The sequence below is a fragment of the Poromitra crassiceps genome (assembly GCF_964638095.1).
Source record: "Poromitra crassiceps genome assembly, chromosome: 11".
In the NCBI taxonomy this organism is placed as follows: Eukaryota; Metazoa; Chordata; class Actinopteri; order Beryciformes; family Melamphaidae; genus Poromitra; species Poromitra crassiceps.
In genome coordinates, this window is record NC_139643.1 from 709149 (window position 1) to 734129 (window position 24981).

Genomic DNA, 24981 nt, shown 5'->3' on the forward strand with positions numbered 1-24981 from the left:
CTTGGTTTTTCCCATCGTTTTTTTCAAATAAGCAGCATGCCGTTTTGATCTTGTGAAAGAGATGATCTTCGGCTGACGTCACTGCCTGGAGAGAGAGGAATAAGAAGAGTTCAGACACCGTTATAATACAGATAATAAAGTTGTGCACTATTGGGACGGATTCCATCCTTTTTTAGATTTGTATTATGCAAAAGTATGCATGGTTAGTCCGAAAGGTCTGAAACTGGGCGCCATATATAGATTCTGGGGTATGGAAAACAGTGACACTATTCAGGTTAGAGGACACTTCCTGTCACCCAGTCAAAATAAATGACTCACTATTAGAGGACAGAATCTGTCCTATTGACTTCCAGTCAAAGTGCTATTTTTGGGCCTCTAGCTATTTTTTTGAACATAGCATTGCCAAAAACCATGCTCTCATCATGGAGCCTGGAATTGTAATAAATAAATAAATGCTCTCATCATGGACCTTGGTATTGTAATAAATAAATAAATAAATGGCGGTTGGTTAAACTTGCATGGCCTTAAAGTCATTTCTATTGTTTTCCCATTGTTTTTAATGATAAAAAAAGTGTAATTTTTCAACTTCCAGACATTTTTTTGCATGAAAGCATGAATTCTGATGTTAGACATTCATCCTGGAGTCAAGGCTTCATTCACTAACACAGACCACACCATGGTTTGAACGAAAGATAATTTATTGCAAGTGGGTGTTTGGGTGCTAGAGTGTGAATGGGGTCGAGGTGCGGCAGCGTCTCTTCAGGAGGGTGCTACGGCCGTGACAGGAACCCGGGGTTAAGACTCAGAGTGGGGGTAGCGTCTTTGGGTGAAGCTCGGTTCTAGAGCGCAGCTCAGCTTCACGGGATGGAGGCCCGGCTCCATGCACCAACCCCCAAAAGAGTTCTTCAACGAGCTAACTGTGACCGGGCTCCGTCGATATCGTCGGGGTTGTCGAGGAAGCGGCCTTTGTGGCCTGGCGATCAGTTAGAAGCACTGCGGTTCGAGACGGGGTTGAAACGGAGCTTCAATGATGACCTTTGGAGCGGGCGGCTTGCAGTGTCAGTGCGGACCGTATCGAAGGCACGGCGGTGCCTGAATAGAGTGGTGAGGCCATGGCAGCGGCGGGTCCGTGTCGGGGGCGCGGTGGCACCTGAATCGAGTGGTGATGTGACTGGGAGGGCAGCGACAGCTGCGGGTCCGTGACGATGCGTGATGCATGTGCCTCCGGGCCAAGTCTGTGGATGGGAGACTCAGCGGCAGTTATATATTCTTTAACAGCAAGCAAGCCACTCATGATGAATTACTCTGGCCACTTATACATCGGTCTGTTTGAAGACTTACGCGGAAGGGAGAGATTTGACTCTCTCCCACTGCTGGCCGCTAGCTGCGGTGTTCAGGGCTGTAGTGGTGGCTGCTGTAAGGATGTTGCTGCCCTTGGTTCCCTGGCTGAAGCCTGGACTGCTGGTGGTCTGCGCTTGAGCCTGGACTGCTAAATCTCAATCTGCTGCTCCTGCTGGTGGTGAGGCGCGGCCAATTACAGGTTGAGACCTTTAAGACATGTTTAGAGACACTAGCAGAAATTACCTGTCCTCACGTGATTTTGGCTTTGACCAATGGCTGGCTTGGTGAGGTGACGGGGAGGGCAGCGGCAGCTGCGGGTCCGTGTCGAGGGCGCGGCAGCGCCTGACGGAGGTCGGACGGATGGGGACAGGGGTGACGGGGCCGTGTCGAGGGCGGTGGTGGCGCCCGAATGGAGTGGTGACTTAACCGGCACGGGGACTGCAGCGCGGCTGCAAGTCCAGCCTAAGTACAATGGGGTGATGGGGAAGGGTTGGGGGAGGGACGTGGAGGGGATCGGATGGGTTTACAACTGCCGTGGGCTGCGGAGGCGGCGGGTGGCTGCACGGGCCACTAAGGGGGGGAATCCGATGGGGGAAGAACAGGTGGAAAGGGGGATGACGCCGGTGGCCGCGGAGGCCATGGCGGAAAGAGGGCCGCGGAGGCCATGGAGGGAAGGGGGCAAGCCGCGGAGGCAGAAAGAAGAGGATGGGAGGGGAGGGGGAGGGCGAGGACTCTGGACGGGGGTGGGGTTACGTCTCTGGGCGTAGCCTGCTAGGTCCTGCGCCCAGGATGAAGACCGCATCCTGGGTGGGAGCCCGCTGGGCTCGGTGTCCCAGGATAACGGACGATCTCCATCCACCCCCGTGGTTCCTCCTCCAGCACACGGCACGGCCGTGTCAGGAACCAGGAACCCGGGGGTTGAGACTCTGGGTGGATGAAGATCGCATCCTGGGTGGGAGCCCGCTGGGCTCGGTGTCCCAGTATCGGACGATCTCCATCCACCCCGAGCGAGCCTCAACACAGCAGGAGATGGGCTCGTCGGAAGTCGTCGAGGTCGTCGCGGATGTAGCTGTAGTATGCTTGGGAGGACCAGCGGCCCAAGGTTTGAACCGTGTGTTCTGAGAGGCCCTTGTGTCTCTGGGCGGAGCTCCCGTGGCTCTGCAACCCAGGATGAAGACTGCGTCTCTGGGCGGAGCTCCCGTGGCTCTGCAACCCAGGATGGAACTGAGAAGGGGGGGGGGGCAGACAAGTAAAACCAACATTGGGGTGCTGGGGAAGGGGTAGGAGAGGGGGGGGGGGTATCCAAGAACAGGAGGAAAGGGGATGACGCCAGTGGCCGCAGAGGCCGTGGCAGAAAGAGGGCCGCGGAGGGAAGGGGCAAGCCACGGAGGCAGAAGGAAGAGGCTGAGCGGGGAGGGAGGGGTGGGATGCGTGTGCGTGGGGACACGGGAGAGCGGGTGGTGGACAGCGAGAGGCAAGAAGGGCAGACAATGCATTATAAACTGAGGTTTGATGGGGAAGGGGAGGGGAAGGGGGGGGAGGTTGGGGGAGGGGGTGGGAGGGCATCGAGAGGGGGTAGAATAGTGGGAATGTTGCGGTGGGCTGCCGAGGCGGGTGGCTGCGCTGGCAACTGGGGGGGGGGGGGGGGAGACGGGCCGCTGGTGCTGAAGGAAGAGACTTCGAGGGGAGTGGAGAAGAGGATGCGTGTGCGCAGGAGACTATGGGTGCGCCCCCGCCGCGCTGCGGCTGGAGGGCGGAAAGAAGGTTGAGCAGGAGGAGGGAGGGGGAGGCTGTGGCCGTGGTGGCGTGAGCCTGCTGGCTGTGGCCGTGGTGGCGTGAGCCTGCTGGGATGGGAGGGGAGGCGGGAACGATGCCTGGGCCCGACGGGGGCAGTAGCGGCGTGATCCGAAGCGAGCTGGGCAGACCCGGGTCCGTGTGCTGGCGGGGCCCCGGTGCCAAGGCTGAAGGCAGAGGATGGGAGGGGGGGGGGGGGGGGGAGCGTGTGCACTGAGAGCTAATGTTGTTTTGGGATGAACTGTCCCTTTAACGGTCTTGTTTTCTTTTAACGGTGTAGATTTTTTCCGTAGCAGTACTGTATTAGTAGTAGCGGCAGCTAGCAGTAGTGACTGTTGTGATGCATGGCACCGGACTGTTGTTGTGGTGTGCGGCACCAGACTGTTGTCGGCACTACAGCAGCAACGGCATCTAGCGGTAGTAGCCTAGTAAGTAGCCACGTCTAGTAGTAGCCGTGGTAATAGTGGTAGTAGTCGGAGCGGCTAGTGGTAGCAGTCGTAGTAGCTGTAATCGGTAGTGACATGACGTCGCTTCGTAGTAGTGGCAGCAGCAGCAAGTGGGATGAGAGGCTGTTGCTTAGTGAGGTAAACATTGGCACTGTTCACCCCTCATACAGGTAGTAGTGTTGATTCAGTAAATGCATGGTTTGGAGTTGCTGAAGTCAATGGTAATCGCGTGAGATGCGATGTCAATATACTGTAAGTCAAACCAGATAGTATAGGAAAGAGTTTCAGGAAAGCTAAACTTGAATAAAAAACAGAAGAGGTACACCTGGCCGTGAAGGCGATGGGTGTGCGCCAAGGAGCGTCAGCTGGAGCGTGGAGGTGAGCGACGGTCCAGTCGGAGATGGTGGTTGGCCATGGGGTGGCCTCGGCATTGCTGTGGCTCGAGCTGGGCTGGAAGGCTGTCCGGAACGTGTCGGCGCGGGGCGCGCGTGGAGGACACGGCTGTCGTGTCGCCTGAGGATCTCCGATGATGGCAGCGGTGTAGAGGGCGGTGTCTGGCTGGAACTGGATGGCAAAGATTTGACGCCCGGGCGAGGGACATACAACGGAGCGTGCCAGCTGACTTTTCTTTTTAACTATTTTAATGAACTGTTCGCTTGAGTTGAAATGGGTCGGAACGAACGAGTGCGTCTTGAACAAGCAGTCGTGACGACAGGCAAACAGGGGGAAGAGAGGATGTGGTCGTGTTTATATATGCTACGAGTGAGTTGATAGAACACAGGTTTACGCATCAGTGAAGTGATTGGAGCGCAGGTGAAATGGATTAGCGAGGCGCCGGTGATTACATGGTGTGGTCTTTGTGTTCCTGAACCTTAGTTAGCACACTAACTCCATCATTTGTAGTTTTTACTGTGTATTCTGTATTTTACGGAGTATTTCCCACCAGTTCCCCATGTTTGGCATGGGGATCAATTTCATGTAGTTTACATGAACTTGATCCATATAATGCCAAACATGGGGAAATGGTGGACAATGTGAAAATACAGTGAAAACGACAAATTTGAAGTCTTACCTCCATTATGAATGCTTAATATCATCAGGTAATTCATTGTTTTTGCAACAATGGCTGGAACTCCAAAATTCACACTTTGTCAAACTGCTGTTTTCTGGCAGAAAACCACAAAAAAGTGTGAATTTTGGAGAGACGAGAGAGACGGACGAACATCGTTACATCATTTTTGTCTGTCGTGCATTAAAACTAAAGAAACCTGTTTTGAAAATGTAAGGAGTAGAAAGTATAGATATTTGTGTTAGAAGGTAGGCGGCAAAAGTAAAGAAAAATAAATACTCAGTAAAGTACAGATAGCTGAAAATACTAATTACTGTAAGTACTGTACAGTAACAAAGTATTTGTACCTGGTTATTTCTCATCTCTGTTAATAGACAATATGTGTTCCCCAATCTACAGAGTTACAGCAGCGGGTTCCAGAGCAGATGAGTTGAGACACGACTGACAGCTAAAAGCAGCATGTGAGCTGTTGCACAACCCGGGTCACCATGACTCAATATTACAACATCAGAAAAACATCAGAAATCTGTTTAGTTTCTGACAGATTTCAAATGCCAAGTGTCTGACACAAGCCTGAAATCCTCATGAAAAATAACATTTCATCCCTTGCTCAGTTCCGTCCTGTATCACTATCATTTGACTGACATAATGTGATTTAAAATGTCATCAGAGTGAAAGTTCCTGAGTTCCTCTTTAGACCAGAGAATGTTGTCAGCTGGGATCTTTTCCATGTGGTTCTAACAGGACAGAGGACACTCAATCCTTTTCACTGGAAACGAGAAATGAGAAAATCAAGTACAGAAACAAAAGCCTTTTTTTAGACATGCAGTGAACTCCTGAAGATATCCAGACGTTACTCAGATGGGGTCTACATATGAACACGATGGTCCTTTGTGTGCGTGCCCCCGCACAGACGGATCTTGAGTTGGGTCAATTTCCATTTTTGCCGGTTCGATCCAGTGTAGCAGCTTAAACGGGTTTGATTTCATGCCAACCAGCTGAACCAACATTATGCCAGGTTCTGGCAAATTAAAAGGCAGCCTCAGAAACCTATGCCTCAGCAACCTATACCGACGGCTTCACAGGGCTAAATCCAACTTGTATTGCATTAATAATAAGCAACATGAGAACGTGATCAATCTCATGTTTATTAGTTATAGATTGTTTATAAACAGACTAATAATGTCTTGGACTATTTTCAATAATGAAGACTACTTAACAGCTAACGCCCAGTTCACGTCATATCACAGTGCACGCCCCCTTTCTTTGAGGTTGTATAACCCATTCATTGTTAGGCTCACCCCCTTTCTCTGATGCGGTCTCCTTACCCATTCACAGTTTACCACACATGTGGCAATAACCAATCAGCCCAAACCATTCCTCTCCAGCTGATCCCAATCACCTAATCAGCGTAGTATATCAGGGTCCATGTTTTACTCTGTTTGCTATGTGCTGTGTATGTGCCATGTGTCATTCTCAGTTGCTGATCATCATCACTGAAGCAGTTTCTGCCCCACCTCCTCCCCTGACCACCACCATTGTCATGACTCCTGATTGAAGAATTCCCTATGGGGGATTTCCTATCCTATTTTTCACTGACGACGCCCTCTCATCATCTCAGGAGAGCGTCATCATATCATGGAGTCATACGCCAAAATTAATTTGTTGTATCATTAAAGATTGTTCAACGTTTTACTAGTCTCTCATGATTGAAATGGAGTTACTGAGAGACGTGTACTGCTGAGGCGAAGTCAGCAACATGAACAAAGGAGATCAAATTTCACTCGAGGGCGAAGGGCGCACAGTGCACTGTGGTGAAGAGGTGAAGACGAGAGAAGATGTACGATGGCTGCGCTGGCAGACTTGGTCTCAAAGAAAACTGTGGCAACATTTAAGATTTGAACCTGATGAAAAAGGTGAGCTGAAAAACCTGGACGAGACAACTTGTAAACACTGCAGGAAAAAGGCCCAGGCAAAAGGTGGCAAGGTGGACATGAAATAACGGGCCAGTGCTAGATGGAAGGCATGCACTGAAGCAGTCACCACTCACCTGGCTAAAGATATAGGGCTCTATTCTCCCCCTGGCCTTAGGCGGTAAACTGGCCTTAAACGGAAAAAAACACGCTTTAGGCCTGCCTACCGCTGACTCGGGAAGATAGCGTCATGTTTTTACGCCCCGAAATGCGATTTACGCTGAAGAGGCGTGGGGCAGTGCCAGAATAGGCCAGAATGGGCATTTCGGCCTTAAATAGCAGCCTAAAGTGATCTTCACAACGGGCGTTAATTTTGCGGTTAACGCTTTTCAAAACCAGGCCTTATTCAGCACCTCTGTGGTGACAGCGTGAGGATTCCCCCTCTCTCGTATCAACAGCGCTGTGCTGGAAACAATTCTTCCATGTCCCAAAAGTGAAAGGAAGAAGTGGCCAAAACAGAGGGTCTGAATGGGAAACTATCCATCAATCAGCTAAATATATAGTTATTTCCATGTTGCCAGACACTATTGACAGTTTGAGCCTCCCAGCCGGCAAAACAAACAGTTTTATTAGCGAACATGTATTGACGATGTGGTGCGAGCTAAAGCAACTCTCAGTTGTGTCTGCATGCAGATCTCTCTCTCTCTCTCTCTCTCTCTCTCTCTCTCTCTCGGACTGGATCTCCGTGGAATCGGAGCTTGAAAGGGAAGAATGTGATTGGTTTACTGGAGATCACCAATGGCCACAGTTGTGAATAATTCTATGCTTAAAAAGGCGTGGTTAAATGGTTAGCGCTGCGCATTCTGGCCTTTAGCTGCGCTTCGCCCAGCCATAAACACAAATTCAAGGCCAGGGGGAGAATAGAGCCATGCTTCTGACACTCGACCATCAATAGGATCCACCAGGTCGAAAGTATTTCTCTAAATGTGCCATCGCTGAGCTGTACAACAAACTGAGAAACCAGGTTCAAGTTTTGATCTCAGAGGGCCATAACTCAGCGCTGACGACGGGCATATGGTCAAGTTCGAATGTGACAATGAGTGCGTTTACATGCACACCAATAAACTGTTTATTAGCGGATTTCTGAGTTACCTGATTATTCAAGTGGTCATGTAAACAGCATAAACCGATAAGCTTTATCCGTTTATGGTCATAAACGGGTTATGAATAAACCGATAAACACACCTAGGTTTCTGGCCAATAATCGGTCTTCTCTCTGCATGTATACACCTTAACCGGGTTTCTTTCAGGTTTATATATCTGCGCATGTACGAGTTGCGGGAGAGAGATTGCACAGGAGCGCGTGAGGTAGGGAGAGACGCGTTGCACTCACTGGCCCCTCTCTCCTCCCTCTCCCCCGGCCACAGCGGGGGGAGAGCAGAGCGGAGCGGGGAGCTCTGCGCTCTCTCCCCCGGTGTCCCTCTGACAGGCACCGCTGCTGCACTGCACTATCATGTTGAAATGTCGATATTCTACAGGAGACGACTGTGGTGTCTGCTTGCACGAATAAAGTCCCCAGTGCCATGCCGTGAACATTACAGGGACGAACAATTGTCTCGGATTGCAAATAGAATGATGAATTTATTAATAAAACGCAGTGTCCAAGGTGCGTGCGTGACGATGTTTTTCAGATGACAGATTAAAAAAAACACGTAGCCTACGGACAACAGACTCAGTCGTTCAAAACACAAGACACACATAACGTTAATATCCGTGACAAATTCTGTCCGTTTTCTGACAGGTAGAGTATTTCAATTCAACACACGTTGTGGGTCATGAACATTTGACGTGCTTAAGTCACCTCACCTGCCTGCCTCTGTGCTGTGTGCTCGGTAAAGTTGGAAATATTATTGACAGATGCACTTCCAAAGCGACGCGATGCCTATTCCAATTTTAGTAAAGTAGACGAGATACACAACCTAATTTTCACCTAAACCATCCTCTGCGCTGGACAAATAAATTAGGAAAATGTGATTTTGCATTTTGCAACTATATTCTGTTGTTTTATTGCGGAATTAATGCTGCCTTTCTGGAGAGAAATCCGACTAATTGACTGAATCATGTAAACCCGGGTTTCTCCTATTGTCGGATTATTAAAGTGCATGTAAACGCAGAAATCAGATTATTGCCATAAACTGATTATTCTCAGTTATCCGTTTATTGTCTGCATGTAAACGCACTCATTGTGTCACTGACGGTTCATTTAATCAACAAGGAATGGAAAATGGTTTCAAAGTGTCTCCAAACAAGCTTCTTCCCAGAGAACCACACAGCACAAAACTTGCACTCGAAGAAGCGTGGGCTGGCTTCCCTTCTCCCCGTAGCGTACTCCCGTCCCCCGCGCAGCACATGCATGTGAGTTTGACTAACAACAAAGTGATATCCATTCTCCTAGCTGATTGTCACATTTGCCCATGTACACTGTAGGTCATTTAGAGGCACCAGTATTTCATAACCAGTTTAAAAGTTCCGTGTATGGATTTAATTTTAACGTTATACGTTATAGGCTACTTCGGCTATGGGCGGAGGATGGATATGCGGTCGCTATGACAACCAGGTGTGGGCAGAGGCGAGTAAACTTGCTATTGAAACAGAGTCTATATCAAGTAGAGACGAGTAAGACCAGGTCGAGTAGAGCTGTACTGTGCTGTTATATGTGGTGGAAATGAGCCATTAGGTCCAGGTGAAAAAAAAAATCTCCTTTAACTCTGAAAGGGTCATTTTAGCAGCCAGAAAGAAGCATGGATGCTGCCTTCAAAGACAGCCAAACAGTACATTCTACTGCTTCTATACATTCAGTGAACCTTTGAATGCAGAACTTTCACTTTTAATGGAGTACTTATAAATGGTTTAAGTATTATTTTCCACCACTCTTTATTATATAACTTCACATGTTCTCTGCTTCTTGTTCTCTTTCTTCCCAGCCTACTGGAATGTCACCCATGCTTTCATGATCCTCTCTGCCATGTCATGCTTTGCTGGCATCATCGCAGGAATCCTCTCCTTCGCCCACTTCTCTGCCTTTGAGAGGTTCAACCGCTCATTTGCTGCTGGGATCATGTTCTTTGTCTCAAGTGAGTCCAGTAACCAGACAGTAAAGCCATACATAATATATGATTGTAGAAAAGGCCCTCTCATACCGACTGATGAGACCATACACATTGGAACACCCACGGGCCGGATGCGAACCAGCAATGTTCCAGGTTCTCTCTCATTTCTCTGTTGTGCGACTGCCACGTACTTGATCTGCTTGCTGCCTTACAACCAGCCATATTGCCCAATAAAGCCTTAAAGACATCTCCGTGGTTCTTATCGATCACCTGTGGCGAGTTCCGATTTAAATAATCCAGCACATAATAAGTGGAAGCTACAACTTCCCTACAATTATATTAATTTTGTTGTCCCTACGTGTTGACGGCATTTCTGGTAGGCTATTTACATATTATGTAAATATTTTAAAAATTCAGCCAGACCTGCCATATAAACTTTTTGATAGCTGTGTTTGCACAGGGTGACTGGTGACTGAACCCACTTTCAATTTGGTATTTAGTGAAGTTAATTTTAATATGTGCTCTCTCTCTGTCAGCTCTCTTTGTTCTGCTTGCAATGGCCATTTACACTGGAGTGACGGTGAACTTCTTGGGAAAGCGCTTTGGCGACTGGCGCTTCTCTTGGTCGTACATACTAGGCTGGGTGGCACTACTCATGACCTTCTTTGCAGGTATGTCAGATATCAGGAACCACTGTCGAGTGATGTACCCATGCAACCAGCGTCATTTACTGTCCTGAGTTCCACTGAACATGTATCGGAGGAATCATGTGCTAGTCTACAACTCTCCCCAGATCAGCAGAGGGTGTGGAACAACGACCGGGACAGCAGGGAGAATTGGCCAAGTACAATTGTGGAGAAAAACAGGAATGAAATACACACAAAAAAGTGATAATTTGTTTTATAGAACTATAACAGTAAGACAAAGTGAGCCAGACTGAGACTGCCACTGAATATTTGAAAATATTTACATACGTTACCACAGTCTATGCTTTGGAAATGAGTCACTGATACACCCCGCTGTCACCTGACATCTTTGAAATTGTATTTCTTTTAATTGATATAGTTCAGAGTTTCATGAGCTTTATGATCTGTCTGTGTGGAAAAGGCCTTAAAGGAACGGTCCGCGGATTTTCAATGCTGATTTAGTTTGCACATAATCTCATCTCACACATATCCGAAAACTATAAACTGTTTTGTAGACCAGTGATGTCATTCATGCACAAGTGACATCATTGGTCCTCAACTTAACTCAAATCAACTCTTATGTGCAAAATAATTCAGCATTGTTTTTCGGTGGAGTGTCCCTTTAAGCACCATCATTTTGCAGTTAACTCATGTTTTGTTTTGCATCGCAGGTATATTCTACATGTGTGCCTACAGAATGCATGAGTGCAGAAGAGTGGCTGGCCCACGTTAAAGTAAAGAGGAAACAACAAGAGTGCAGATCGGGGTGCATTTGCTCCAGAAATTCCACAGCAGTGAGGGAAATCACATCCTCAACAAGATATCAATTTCCATGCAAAACTAAACTAATGAATGAAAACAGATGGAAAATGGCTAACTGTAAAGTAATAAAATGTTCGGATTTTGCCTCTGCACCTTTCTATTCTTGTGATATTGTCATAAAATGCTGTAGAACTGTAGGTGGATTGGGGTGGAAAACAGCTTATGCCTTTAGCACAATTACATCACCCTTAAGATATTTGATTAGCTAGCCATCACAACCTAGAAGAGAGTAGTTCTTGTAAAACAAAAAGTGTTAAATCTGGCCAAGCAGCAAGGATATACAACAGTCTGTTAAAATGGTCTATATGTCGTATTACATAATGTTGGATATCATTTTCACAATATACAATGAAAATTCATTTAAGCTTTGGATATGTAGTACCTATAGGCTATAATTGTTACATGGGGGTCGAGTGTATTCATTCGCAGACACACTTGGTAAACTGGAATATATCTCAGAGATGATGTTATAATGTAAAGTGATGTCATGTTATGGAGCTAGACTGAGTTCTGCCAATCTTCCAGGTTTGATCGTAAACTCAGTTTAAGGTCTACTCCTGCAACAGCCTACAGTCTTTGTTCTAGCCCACAGGTTTGTCTGTTGCTAGTTCCAGTTTACCAAGTGTCAAGTGTGTCAGTCCTGCCAGGTGTCTGAGCATGGATCCACTAGTCTCCCGCCAACAGTACGATCTGGCCTGGCCAAGGCCGTCAAGTGTCTGCGAATGAATTCACTCGAGCCCCGCGTAACAATAATGAAAGCTACAAGTCATGCATTCACCTTAAAGCAGCTACGAGCAAGATTTTCGATTGTTATTAAACAGTCTAAATGTAATATCGATGCCTCACATCTGACCTCTAATAGTAGACAAGACCAACGCAGAGTAGTCTCGCTTGAACGCCGAGTGAATCGGCCAGTGTTGTCTTGATGATTAGTCTGTCTGCGGCCGGGCAGATCAGGAAGTGAAATGAAACAGTTTGCGGCAGCCACTTCGGCCATAAACCCAAAATAACAAAATTACTTCCAAACAAACTGTTAGAATATAACGAGAGATGTTCGCGAGAGTAGCAAGCCCCTGGATGTAGCGAGCATGGCGTTCTCCTTGTTTATGGTATGTTGCTAGGCAGAGCGAAACGGTTGAAGGCAGGCAGCTGCCGTAAATCGTTTCATTTCACTTCCTGGTCTATCCGGTCCGCCGGAAGACAGACACAGACTCTATAATGATCAAGAGAGCAATCTCCGATTCACACGGCTTTGGTCTCAGCTACTATTGATGTGATGCATCAATATTACATTTAGACTGTTTAATAACAATCGAAAATCTTGCTCGTAGCTGCTTTAAATGTAGTCATCCTGGAGTGTATCCTACCCTTGGATACTGCTGTTTGTGCCATGTAATGTCAGTGTGTGCAATCCAAGCATCTTGAAAATTTACTTTTTACTAGTCATGCGGAAGGTGGAGGAGGAGAAGTAGAAAATTATAGGGTCAATGCAGGTATTGAGGGTGCAGAGCAGCAAGGTGTAGTACCTCCACTGCGGGCTGGCACCCTGCAGGTAGCCCAGCAAGTGAGAGATGTTTTGCGGTAGCATACAACACAGGAACATTGCTAGAGTCCCCAAAGCCATGCCGATGGCCTTCCGCTTCTGCATCTGAGTTATCCTGGGACGGATGTAGAGGATGGAGATGCAGCGCAGATAGCAGAAAATGCAAACTAAAAGAGGTATGAGACAGAGTACTATGAACATCTCCAGACGCACCGGGAGGAGGATCTCCAACTGCTCTTGTGTAAAGTTCTCATAGCACACAGTGGTGTTGGAGATGGAAGGGTGGTACTGGATGATGAAAACAATGCTGCAATGCGCTGCAGAGGTCAGCCAGATGACAACACTGGCCACTATGGTGTACACAGGCCTGTGCAGCAGATGGTACGTGACGGGGAAAGCTACCGCTATATAACGCACCACGCTAACTGCCATCAGTAGCAAGCAGCTGGTGTAGATGGTAGAGAAGAAGACGAAGGACATGATGCAGCACAGGATGTCGGACAGGTCCCAGAGCATGTGGGATGCAGCCTCGTGCATCTTTAAGGGAAGGAAGAGCAAGAAGAGAAGGTCTGAAATGGTCAGGTTGAGCAGCAGGATGCCTGTGGGACCCGGCTTGGTGTGGATCTTGACGCTGAAGGCGTAGAGTGCCAGGATGTTGGCAGGTAGGCCGATCAGGAAGGTCACAATGTAGACTGAAAGAATTGCCTCACAATTCACCACAGCTGTGTCCATCACTAAACCAAAGGAAGGAACAGTGAGATTGACATGCAGAGACACATTTATGCTCAAAAATTGGAAAGGAACCTTGTAGGGTGGCATGTTCAGAGTTAAAAAATATCCCCTTTTTCCTGTTCAGGGGGCTTAATTGTTGATAATCTTTCTAATATCCTAAATGGCCATCATCAGAGACAGTTGGTAGCCAATCTAGGCACCCAGACTCATCAGTCTGACGACTAAGAAGACTGAGACAGATGCCTGATATTTCTAGGTTTCCGGTGTCTCCACTTCCACACGCCGCGGCCATTGTTTAAAATCCGATTGATGAGAGAGTTGGATTTGATCGATTGTATGTGTTTATGTCCAGACGGCATTTTGGATAATCTCTACGTGTATAAACAGATAACTGCATATGAGATGTCGTCGGACTGTAAACGACAGAAGCGGAGGTATTGGCGCGGATGTCTGCTCTACATTGGAAACCCCAAAATATCAGCCATCTGTCCCAGAGTCTTATAGTCAGCAGACTAATAGACTCAGGGGGCCCTATTCTCCCACAGGCCTTCGGCACTAAAACGGGCCTTAACCGCAAAAAAACGTGCCTTGCGCCTGTTTTGGGACGATATCAATATGGCTTTACGCTGCCAAATGCGCTTTAGGCCGAATGGGCGTGGCGCAGTCCCAGAATGGGCCAAAGTGGGCGTGTCGGCCTTAAATCTCGGCGTACTGATATCTTGGCACCTGCCTTAAATTTAGCGCTTTGCGCCTTTGAAAACCAGGCCTATTCACTGCGCCAGTGCACTTGTGCCTCTCCCCTGTCACCCTTCTCTGTCTCTCTCTGAAACCAGGCCTATTCAGTGCGCCAGTGCTCTTCTGCCTCTGAGTCACCCTTCTCTCTCTCTCTCTGACTCCCTCGCTCAAACAGACACAACACATAGCAGCACCCAGCTTCCCATAGGAAATAGCAGTTGTAAGTTTACTGCCTGTGAATGTCCACTCCCAGCATGCAATTGGGTCCTCCATTTCGCTACTAAATAGAGCCGAAATAGATATAAAAGGTAGATCTAAAATAATGTGTAATGGTAAGACAACCTGCAATTGTCGAACATTTCAATATTGGACCAAATAAAACATGAAATGAAACACCACCCTATGTGAAACATATATGTCCTCTTGAGCCTATATATACCCTGTGTGGATTTAACGTGATTTAGGTAAGTGACAGCGGAACGCGCTTCGGAAGCTTCTACTGTCATCTGCTATACTGTGATGTGCGCTCCAATAACTTCGCCCTACTCCACATTTAGTTTTACAATAAAAACACATTTATGCAATGACTTTACATAATGTAGGGTATATTTATGTGCATCATTCTACCTGCAGCAGGGGAGAGAAAACGATATCTTTCTGGACAAACTTTCACCAATCTAATAGGCTATATTTTTCTAGCTGATGCGTTTAGTACATTATTTTCACTTTGATCTTGCTATAGTGTAGCGTATTTACATGCTTGCAGTATTGAAACTGCAGTTAGATTGGTTTGAGAAGCATAATAATATGGAATAATAGCCTATAATGCAGACAGACAGGCTGGATGAAGGGAGGGGGGGGGGGGGGCAGAGCGTTTGGCTTTCGTCTGGTTTTGCGGGATCACTGGAATTGGAGCTAAAAAGGCAAGCGTGCGATTCGTTTATTGCACTTATCCAATGAGCATGACGGTGCATAATTTTACGCCTGTGGTTGTAATGCTTTGGGCTGCATCTAGCGCCAGCACGACGATATCAAGTGCGCCTTTCCACGCCCACTGCTTTGATCTGCGCCTGCCGCTCGGCCTAGAAACTGCGCCAATGCAACGATAGGGGCCAGGGTGCCCAGATTGGTTGGTAGCTACATAAGGTACCAAATAGTTGACAAACACTGAAGTTGAATGGACATTTCCATTTTTGATGGCAATGGGACTTTGTTTTATTTAATTTTATTTGAGAATAGTCCATGGTTCCTCCAGGTGAAGTCTGTTGTACAGTATATTGATTTGGTAATCGCTGTACAAATCAGCAACATTTAACTGCCACAGTACTGACACAAAATGAACAGGGGTCATAGGGTCATATTATGAAACATGTTTACATTCACAGCCGAATCATCTTAACCAAATTAATTATGGCTTAGTTTTTTAGCTAAATAAAATCATAATTTGCCTGTATAGTATATACCAATGGTAAATTAATACATACAGCAGCTGTGGTCCCTATATCTTATAAATAATTTCATGTCAGCAGTGGTTCAATTGTGCTGCTTTCATGACTCGGACTAGAGAAGAAAACCATATACTGCAGTCCTGAGCCACACTACTCTCAAGCAAAAATAACATGGCATGGTGGAAAAAGAAAAGTAAACAAACATAAATCATAATTTAAACAAACAACATTCATCCCAGTTGTAGAATTTAGCAAAATAATAAAAAGAATAGCAGTTCTGTCCATTTTTTATATGTGTAAGATTAATTACTTACCTGGCAGTAGATCATCAGAAATATCTAGGTTTAACAGAACTGAAGCTCCACGCTGTCTGTGTGCCTTGCTGTGGCTTTGATCAGTCAGTTGATAGTCAGTTTATAACTTTTCAGTAGGAGCTGTAAATGTGAGACTGCACCTGAACATTTGGTTAATATTAACTAAAATGCAAAACTAGCTCATGCTACATCTGATACTGCTCATGTTCCTCATTAATAAAGGATCCTCCCACTGGATATCTCTAAGTAATTTTTCCACATAGTCATGTAGTTTCTCTGACATCCTTCTGAGTTCATTTTCAGTTCAAATAAAGGTAGATGTTTAGCAAAAGGTGTAGATTTAACAACTTCACGGATAGAAAACAACTAGACATCTGTCTGCATATAGGCACTATCCATATTTTAATTCAGATTCAAAAATCATGCCAATGAATGTTACATGCAAGTTTGAATATTTCTTTTTTTAACGATCAATTGTTTTTATTTTTATATATCATTATATAATAAAACAAGGACAGTCAGAACACTTCTGATAATATAGAAACATAGACATTACACCTGCCATGAAATACACCGTACATTACTTCTTCAACTATAGGTGAAGGTGTGCAATATTCAAGATACAGTAAATATGGTCACCACAGTATCAAAAATAAGAATAAACCAAAATTATTAGTGAAGGCAAGATTAAACGGAAAGAATAGCCCATGTTAAAATAAAAAGATAAATAAAATATTTCTGTTCTGATTGACCCCATCCACCCCCCCACCCCCCCTCAACCCCAGAAGGACCCCATATCAGCGACTAAACAAGGGATTTGATCTTTGTCAATGCAGCATCCCAGAAGTCTATGTTTGGAATCTTTGCATCGTTCATTCTTCCAATGGATCCTTCAATAGACACAATCCAGAAATGAGAGCAACCATTCCCGCTTAGATAAAATATGGGGAGGTTTCCATCTACAGACAATCATTTTCTTTGCTGCTGTAAGGCCTGCTAGCCACAGCCGCTTCTGTGATACAGAAAGATCTAAATCAGAGCTATCATTAAGGAGCAGCACTTGTGGAAGCATAGGAATAAAATTACCAACAATGGTAGAAAGTATTTCACAAACAATTTTCCAGAAATCCATTACTTTTGGACATTCCCATATCATATGGATATATGTCCCTGGATTATCATAAGGACAAAATGAGCAATTGGGAGACTGAAGTATTTTCATTTGGTTTGAGTTGAGATTTTCATTGAGTTTCCTTGCAGAATAATAGAATGTATAAATTTATAGTGGATGAATTGGTGATCGAGATTCCTTGATGAAAACATATAATATAATAATTAACTAATATTAACTAAAATGCAAAACTAGCTCATGCTACATCTGATACTCCTCATGTTCCTCATTAATAAAGGATCCTCCCACTGGATCTCTCTCTCTTTATCAAACTCTCAATTAAGTTTTGATAAAGCCATGAGTTTGCATTACTCAAAGTTATGAGCTCAGCTCACAGAAGAAGTCATTGCAAAAACACAAAACACAAAAGTAACAAAAGTAATTTTTCCACATAGTCATGTAGTTTCTGACATCCTTCTGAGTTCATTTTCAGTTCAAATAAAGGTAGATGTTTAGCAAAAGGTGTAGATTTAACAACTTCACGGATAGAAAACAACTACACATCTGTCTGCAGGCACTATCCATATTTTAATTCAGATTAAAAAATCATGCCAATGAATGTTACATGCAAGTTTGAATATTTCTATACACTGAAGTCAAAGAGCAAGTGAAAATGAAACTGTACATTACATAATTGATGCAGCAATCCATTTGCTTTAAGCCATTACATACATGGTGGTGACTAAGACTTGAATGACCATGCAGCTTCAGAGGAGCAGACGATGTCCTCTGCGACATCAGCAGTTTAAATAGATGTCATCCATGCTACTTTGCATACCCTACAGGCAATCAAAGGTATAGTTTAAATACTTCTAAATGCTTGAGCAACAAAAGCAAATACACTTAATGTAATTCATTCTGTGTGTATTTAATTCATTCTGTGTGTGTGTGTGTGTGTGTGTGTGTGTGTGTGTGTGTGTGTGTGTGTGTGTGTGTGTGTGTGTGTGTGTGTGTGTGTGTGTGTGTAACCCTAACCCTCACACAGATGGTACAGAGAACAACCACTGACTGCGAATCAAGTTTTTCCACTTTCAGTCTGAGTATGATTTAATACTGTCCTAATTTTTAAGATCCTTTTTTAATATTATTATTATTATTATTATTATTATTATTATTATTATTATTATTATTATTATTATTAATAATAGAGATTGATTGATTGATTGATTACAGGACATTGCAGGGACATGGTATGCACTTTAACAAACTGAGCTTGCTAACAGGACCCTACTGTACCACCCTACTTGAACCATACATTTACTCCAATACTGTCAGTACCTGTGTTTGCTGCTGCATTTGGACCACTCTGCTGGGGATGGTTGGATGATTCTGGTACTGAAGAGTTGCGTCTGGTCCAGGTCTCCTCACCACAATATCAACTTCATACACTGAATTCTTTCTGTCCTCCTCATCCTCCATCAAGGCTCTGGTCTCAGACCTGCACGGTCTTTCTTCTGCACCTTCGTCTTCTTGTAATCTCATAGAGGAAGAGAGTGGAACATTTACAAAAATCCATAGATGACTTGGGTATTTATACTGCACATCATATTGCCCAGATACTTGAATTTAACGTCACATTCAAACCTCTTTATGATGCATTTCCTTCACAGGATATTGGGGCGAGGGATAACGCAGAGAGGGATCATTCCAAAAGTGTGGACCAATTGGATATCAGTTAGGAAGAGAAAGGCAGTTTTATCTGAAGGGAGGACGGAGCACCGGGACTGTTCAAAAAATATGTGATGTTTTATTGGTTGGAATATTTATCCAACAAGGGAATCAAAGTTGATGACCAGACTGTGGTTATTGTACATAGTCTTACTTGCTGAGCACGAAAATGACCTGCAGATCATGTTGAACATTGTTGCTCAATGGTGCTGGAAATGGAGACTTATGGTCAATCAAGACAAAACACAAATAGTACATTTTAGACGCACTTCAAGGGAGAGGGGTTCTTTTGTATTTAATTTTGGTTCAGTAGTACTATCATATACGGATCACTATAAATATCTGGGCTTGATCCTGGAGACCTTTAAGGAGTCAATGTCCTAGCTCAATTAGCGGGCAGAGCACTAGGTTCTGTATTGAACAAAGCTACTGTAAGCACTGTGGTTACCTGGGTTTTCATGCTTACACACAACTGTATAACTCATGCGTCTGTCCTGTGTCGGGTTATGCTTCTGGTGTTTGGGGTTTCCGTGAACACCCAAGCTGTAACACTGCATCACAGAGCCATCCACTATTTTATAGGAGTTCATAAACTCACGATCAGTTCTGGCCATTAGTGGTGATATGGGATGAGAATCCCCAAGCATCAGACACAAAGGTCAAATGCGTTGACTTTGGAATAGACTGTTGAGAATGTCTGATCAGAGACTCACTAAAAATATATTTAATTGGGACATCGCCGATAGACATCCCTGCGTAAATGAAGTGAAATCCCTATTTTATTCAAACAATTTGTCATTTATCTTTCATAACAGGTATAAACCAAAACTAAGGACCTATTGTCTCATAAAAGACAGTTACTGTGTAGAACCCTATGTGAAGTTTGATTTGAAGAGACGAAAAATATCTCTGTGTGCTCAGTTATGCTCTGGAACCCTTCCCTTAGCACTAGAAACTGGTAGGCTTAATGATACCCTGAATAAGACTCTCTGTTTATTATGTGAATTACATGAAATTCGTGAATTAGTATAATGTCCTCTAATGTTGACTTTTTTGAGTTGGACGATTATGAGAAACTTGAGTTGTGTTTTAACACGTTCACTGCCAATGACGAGTTGACTCGTCAAAAAAAATCCAACGGTTGACTGCCAATGACGAGTTGAGTCGTCAAAAAAAAAAAAAAAAATTTTTTTTGACGGTGGGACGTGGATCAACGCCCCCCACGTCTCCTATAAAAATATTGGAGCCCCGAACGTGTACAACCCATTCCACCGACCCACTAAGTGGCGACAGTGCTCTCCAGACTAGAAAAAGCCGAGCCAAAACTGCAGGGGAACGCGCGAGGAAACCATTCTCATACTGTAAAATGGATTGGCGAAAACGCTTTCGCGCATTATCGCGCTGGGAGCTGGCGGTGGGGGATTGCAAATTTGCATAATAGATTATGCGTGCAACACACTTTGAAACACGGCAGAAAGCCCACAATCGCACGCAGCTTCATTGCAGCTGACCTCACAACTGAAACGACTCATGCAGACTCGCCCAAAGAGCAGCCGCCAGCAGCCAGGCAGCACAGACAGGCAGAGCCTCGCTTGTGACAAACGCTGCAAAGCCACCAGAGACACACCCATGGAGGGAGGAGTTTGAAGGAGAGGGGGTTTCCTGCTGCTATGGAGGAAATTACTGTTCAAAACTATTGTTTAGATGTCTGACGTCTTACGCCAAAAATAAATGGTTAAAGTGACTGTTCTATCGAATTTCACAAAAAGCCATTTATCTCAGAATACATTTTCAGACGCTGAAACCATGCTGTATTCTACTGCTAATGCCTACATAACTACTAACTCTACAAACTAACTCTTTTAGACAGAGAAAGCACACATTCTATTAGTTCTTTTGAGATCATTTGTGTTCACAAAATCTTAGCAGAAAAGAATCCTCGGCTCTTGAAAGATGAGCCAGAATCCTCAAAAAAAAACTTGGCAGAACCTACCTACAGTATTGAAAAAACGGCTGGCAGTGAATGTGTTAAGAAGCACATTTTATTTGTCAGGCTTGGGAGCAAAGACAGAACTTTTTGTTTAGAAAATGATGTTTTGATCTATCAGGGGTGGGCAATCTTTTTTTTCAGAGGGCCATACTGACCTACATAAAGTAAGCGAAGGGCCACACATTGGACATCATACCTGCCAACGCTCCTGATTTTTGCAGGAGTCTCCCTATTTTTAACCCTCTCTCCCGCTGTGATTGGTCATTTCTCCTCTTAATCATTCGATATAATAGTGCAATAGCTGTAGCAGATGCAGATGTTTTTACACCCCGAAATGCGCTTTACGCTGAACAGGCGTGCCACAGTGCCAGAATGGGCGTTTCGGCCTTAAATACCAGCCTAAAGCGATCTTCCCAATGGGCGTTAATTTTGCCGTTAGCGCTTTTCAAAACCAGGCCTTATTCAGTGCGATGGGGCCAGTAACCTAGGTCTAGCTACTGCAAAAGTTAACTGTTGAAAATTCGATGTCTGGTTTTGTCACGAGTAGCCTACAGCTGAAGTCCCTCTCGCCATCAAGCAGACAGTGACGGAAGCATGTGGCTTTATGTGCGCCAAGGGGAAAATGACGGACTAAATTGGTGGGAAATGCGGGGCTACTGCGGGCGTAATTACGCCCGCAGTAGGCCCGCAGTGGAGATGCAGGAGAGATGCAGGAGAGAGAGATCCCGAAAAGGGATAAGCATACATCCATAACAGCATGAAAGCTGAAAAACATTTATGGCAGTAACACATACATACCGTTCCCATTATTTGAGCCGCGGCAGCATTAATTGCACACTCTTTATAATGTCCTACATCTAATAACTGTTTGTTTGTTTGTTTGTTTTGGTCTCGGGCTGAGTGTATGTGACAACAGCGGGCGAGTTGATCTCGGTCCGCGTCTCAAGCGGGTTGGGTTGGGTCAGATTAGATTTTTTAGGACCGTTGAGAAAGGAGGACAGCACATGGATCGGAGCTTGGAAGGGAAGAATGTGATTGGTTTACTGTAGATCACCAATGGCCACAGTTGTGAATAATTCGACACATAAAAAGGTGTGGTTAAATGGTTAGCGCCGTGCAATCTGGCTTTAGCGTCAAGGAAAAATTAGGGAATGCGCGTGACCACGCCCACTAATAGCGCCGCGCCCAGCCATAAATGCAAATTTAAGGCCAGGGGGAGAATAGAGCCCTATGTGTCTTGTAAACCCATGGGGGTTGGGTGCGTGAAGTGCATGAGACTTGAATAAATAAATCAAAAACTAGATTTTTCTTTCTTTCATGTATTGGTGTATGATTTTTCTTTTAAGTGGGACTTGAAGAATCCATTTCTCTACATTTGAGGGCTGTCATATGTTGGCATATGAATCTTCTGATGTATTTTGTGCTCTTAGGAGGGATGAAAATAATGATACTTACATGTCCTTTACTTTTTATAGAGCCAAATAAATAAATCTCCTCACTCCATACACCATGTGTTCAGATCGATTTTCTTTACCTTTGTGGACTCTCATAGCTCTGTTCTCCTTGGAAGCTGCCTGATCAATTTTGCTGCCTAAAAAAACACATTTCATATGGAATCATTTTGAATTCAATAAAAAAACAAAAAACTACTTGTACAGAAAACTATACCGTTACAATACCTCAAGGAGATATCCATGTTGACTCTTAGTTGTGATCTGGACAATTTAAAGAGGAGAATAAGATTAAGAAGCAACACGGTCAATGATGCTTGATGAGGAAAGACGTCTACCAACCTGTCGCTGAGATATCTTCTGTAAATGAAAACCACACATCCCAGCAGAACACTTCCACATGCCATTACAGCTATCATCCATGGGATAACTGTAGAGGGAACATCTGTAAAGACACACACACACACACACACACACACACACACACACACACACACACACACACACACACACACACACACACATCTAGGCTGCTCTGTTTGGATTATGTCTGAAAATGAAATAAATAAATAAAAACATTGCTTACATGTGTTTGAGCTGCTGTGTACAAAGAGTGGTTTTGTGTCAGTGCCCAGCCAGTTTCTGGCTGTACACGACATGTTAACATGTCTGTGGGCGGGACCATTGATCTCCACAGATACAATGTTCTTCTTCTCTGTTGAGACAGAGGTGAAGGAGGATGGCTGCGTGTCGTTTCCGTCAATGGTCCAGTATATAGAGGCATGATGAGAGGCTTCTGCCTGACACACACACCTCAGAGCCTCACCTGTCAGCTGGCAGGCGGAGGCAGACAGCATGACTGGGGCATCTAGTAGGATGACAATGTTGTGATATAAAATGTAATCCATACACTCAGCCAAACTTCCCACCAAAGTCTCTGACCTCAGGCTTACGGAAACCCTTTCAAAACCCATTGGATAATGTGGAAAAAATACAAAATGAAATCAAGCTTCAAAACATATTTCCTTAAATGTTGACATTTGGAACATAGGGGTGTTTCATCTGACAGCAAAGATATGTTTATGTAACTCTTGTAACTTATTTTATATTACATTCTATATTTTTGGGCTTATATTCTATCCACCCCCCACCCCCCGCTGTGTCCTGTTACTTTATTTGCTGTTGCAATGATCCAATTCCTCCATGAGAATCAATACATTTTCATCTTATCTTTTCATAGCATTAGGGTTTCGAGAAAGTGGGCCTACTGTACTTCACTGTTGCCTGAGTATGAATAGTTTCAAATAGTGTGTTCCTGTACCGCTACTGTATCTACTGTATCTACTGTATCTACTGTATCTACTGTAGCTACTGTATCTACTGTAGCTACTGTATCTACTGTAGCTACTGTATCTACTGTATCTACTGTATCTTAAGATGGGTGGATTTTTCCTTTAGGCCCTCAGCCCTGAATAGATGGATACTGAGCAGTCTGGATGTGTAGCAAGGTGATGCTTAAAAAGAGTATGTTTGCCCAGGAAATCATTCTAGAATAAATAGCTACGGTAGGAGTAGATTTAAATTGTGAGATATTTACACTGAACATCCAGATCCAACCAGTCTGACTGCCGCGCTCCCATGTAATTGTGAGCGATGCAGGAGAGGGAAGTATCTCGCACAATGTTGCTGAAGGACATTTTGCTCTGAGTTGAATTTGTTTGGTTGCTTGGAGCCATCTGTCCTCTGAGCCATGAGTACATGTAGGGTGGCGGGTTACAGTTAGCGACACACTCCACGGTGACGCTGTGACCCTCCATTACTGGCTCCTTCTCCATCCTCAGGGTCACAGTTACAGGTTTATCTGTGGATGTGGGAGATCATTAGCCTGGTTGGTAAACCAGCCCGTCACGTGAACTCACATTTCATTTGGTTCTGCGAGACTGTCTGGGCCCAAGGCCTGGGAGGGTGTTAAGCAGAAGCTGCAAAGCGGAAGAGCCAATCAGCGACTGCGCTGTGATTGACAGCGCAAGTTGGCCAATCAGGAACGCCACTAGCACTGCACTAACAAAACAATAATGGCCGCCTCCCTGCCTGTCCACCTCGAGGAGTAATGTCAGCGTTTGTCTAGTTTAAACAGCCATAAAGTGCAGTTACTGCAGAAATAGACTCAATAACAACTAGAACGACCGCAACGCGGACTTATGCCGCCGCCATTAGTTCATTCTTGAGTCCAAATCGCCATTTGAGGCAAATTGGAAGAAATTCTGTCAAGGCGCTCCTGTGATGTTGCGTTACAGAGCTTGGAAATTGGGTGTGTGAGGTCAGAGTGACCTTGAACTTTGACCACCAAAATGTAATCAGTTCATCCTTGAGTCCAAGTGGACGCTTGAGGCAAATTCGAAGAAATTCCATCAAGACATTCCTGAGATATTGCGTTAACAAGCTTGAAAATGGCATTCGAGAGGTCACAGTGACCTTGACCTTTGATGACCAAAATGGAATCAGTTCATCCTTGCGTCCAAGTCGATGTTTGAGCCAAATCAGAAGAAATTATATCAAGCCGTTCTTGAGATATTGCGTTAACCAACTTGGGAATGGCGTTTGTGAGGTCACAGTGACCTTGAAGTTTGACCACCAAAATGTAATCAGTTCATCCTTGAGGCCAAGTTAATGTTTGAGGCAAATTTGATGAAATTCCGTCAAGGCATTCCTGAGATATGGCGTTAACAAGCTTGAAAATGGCGTTGG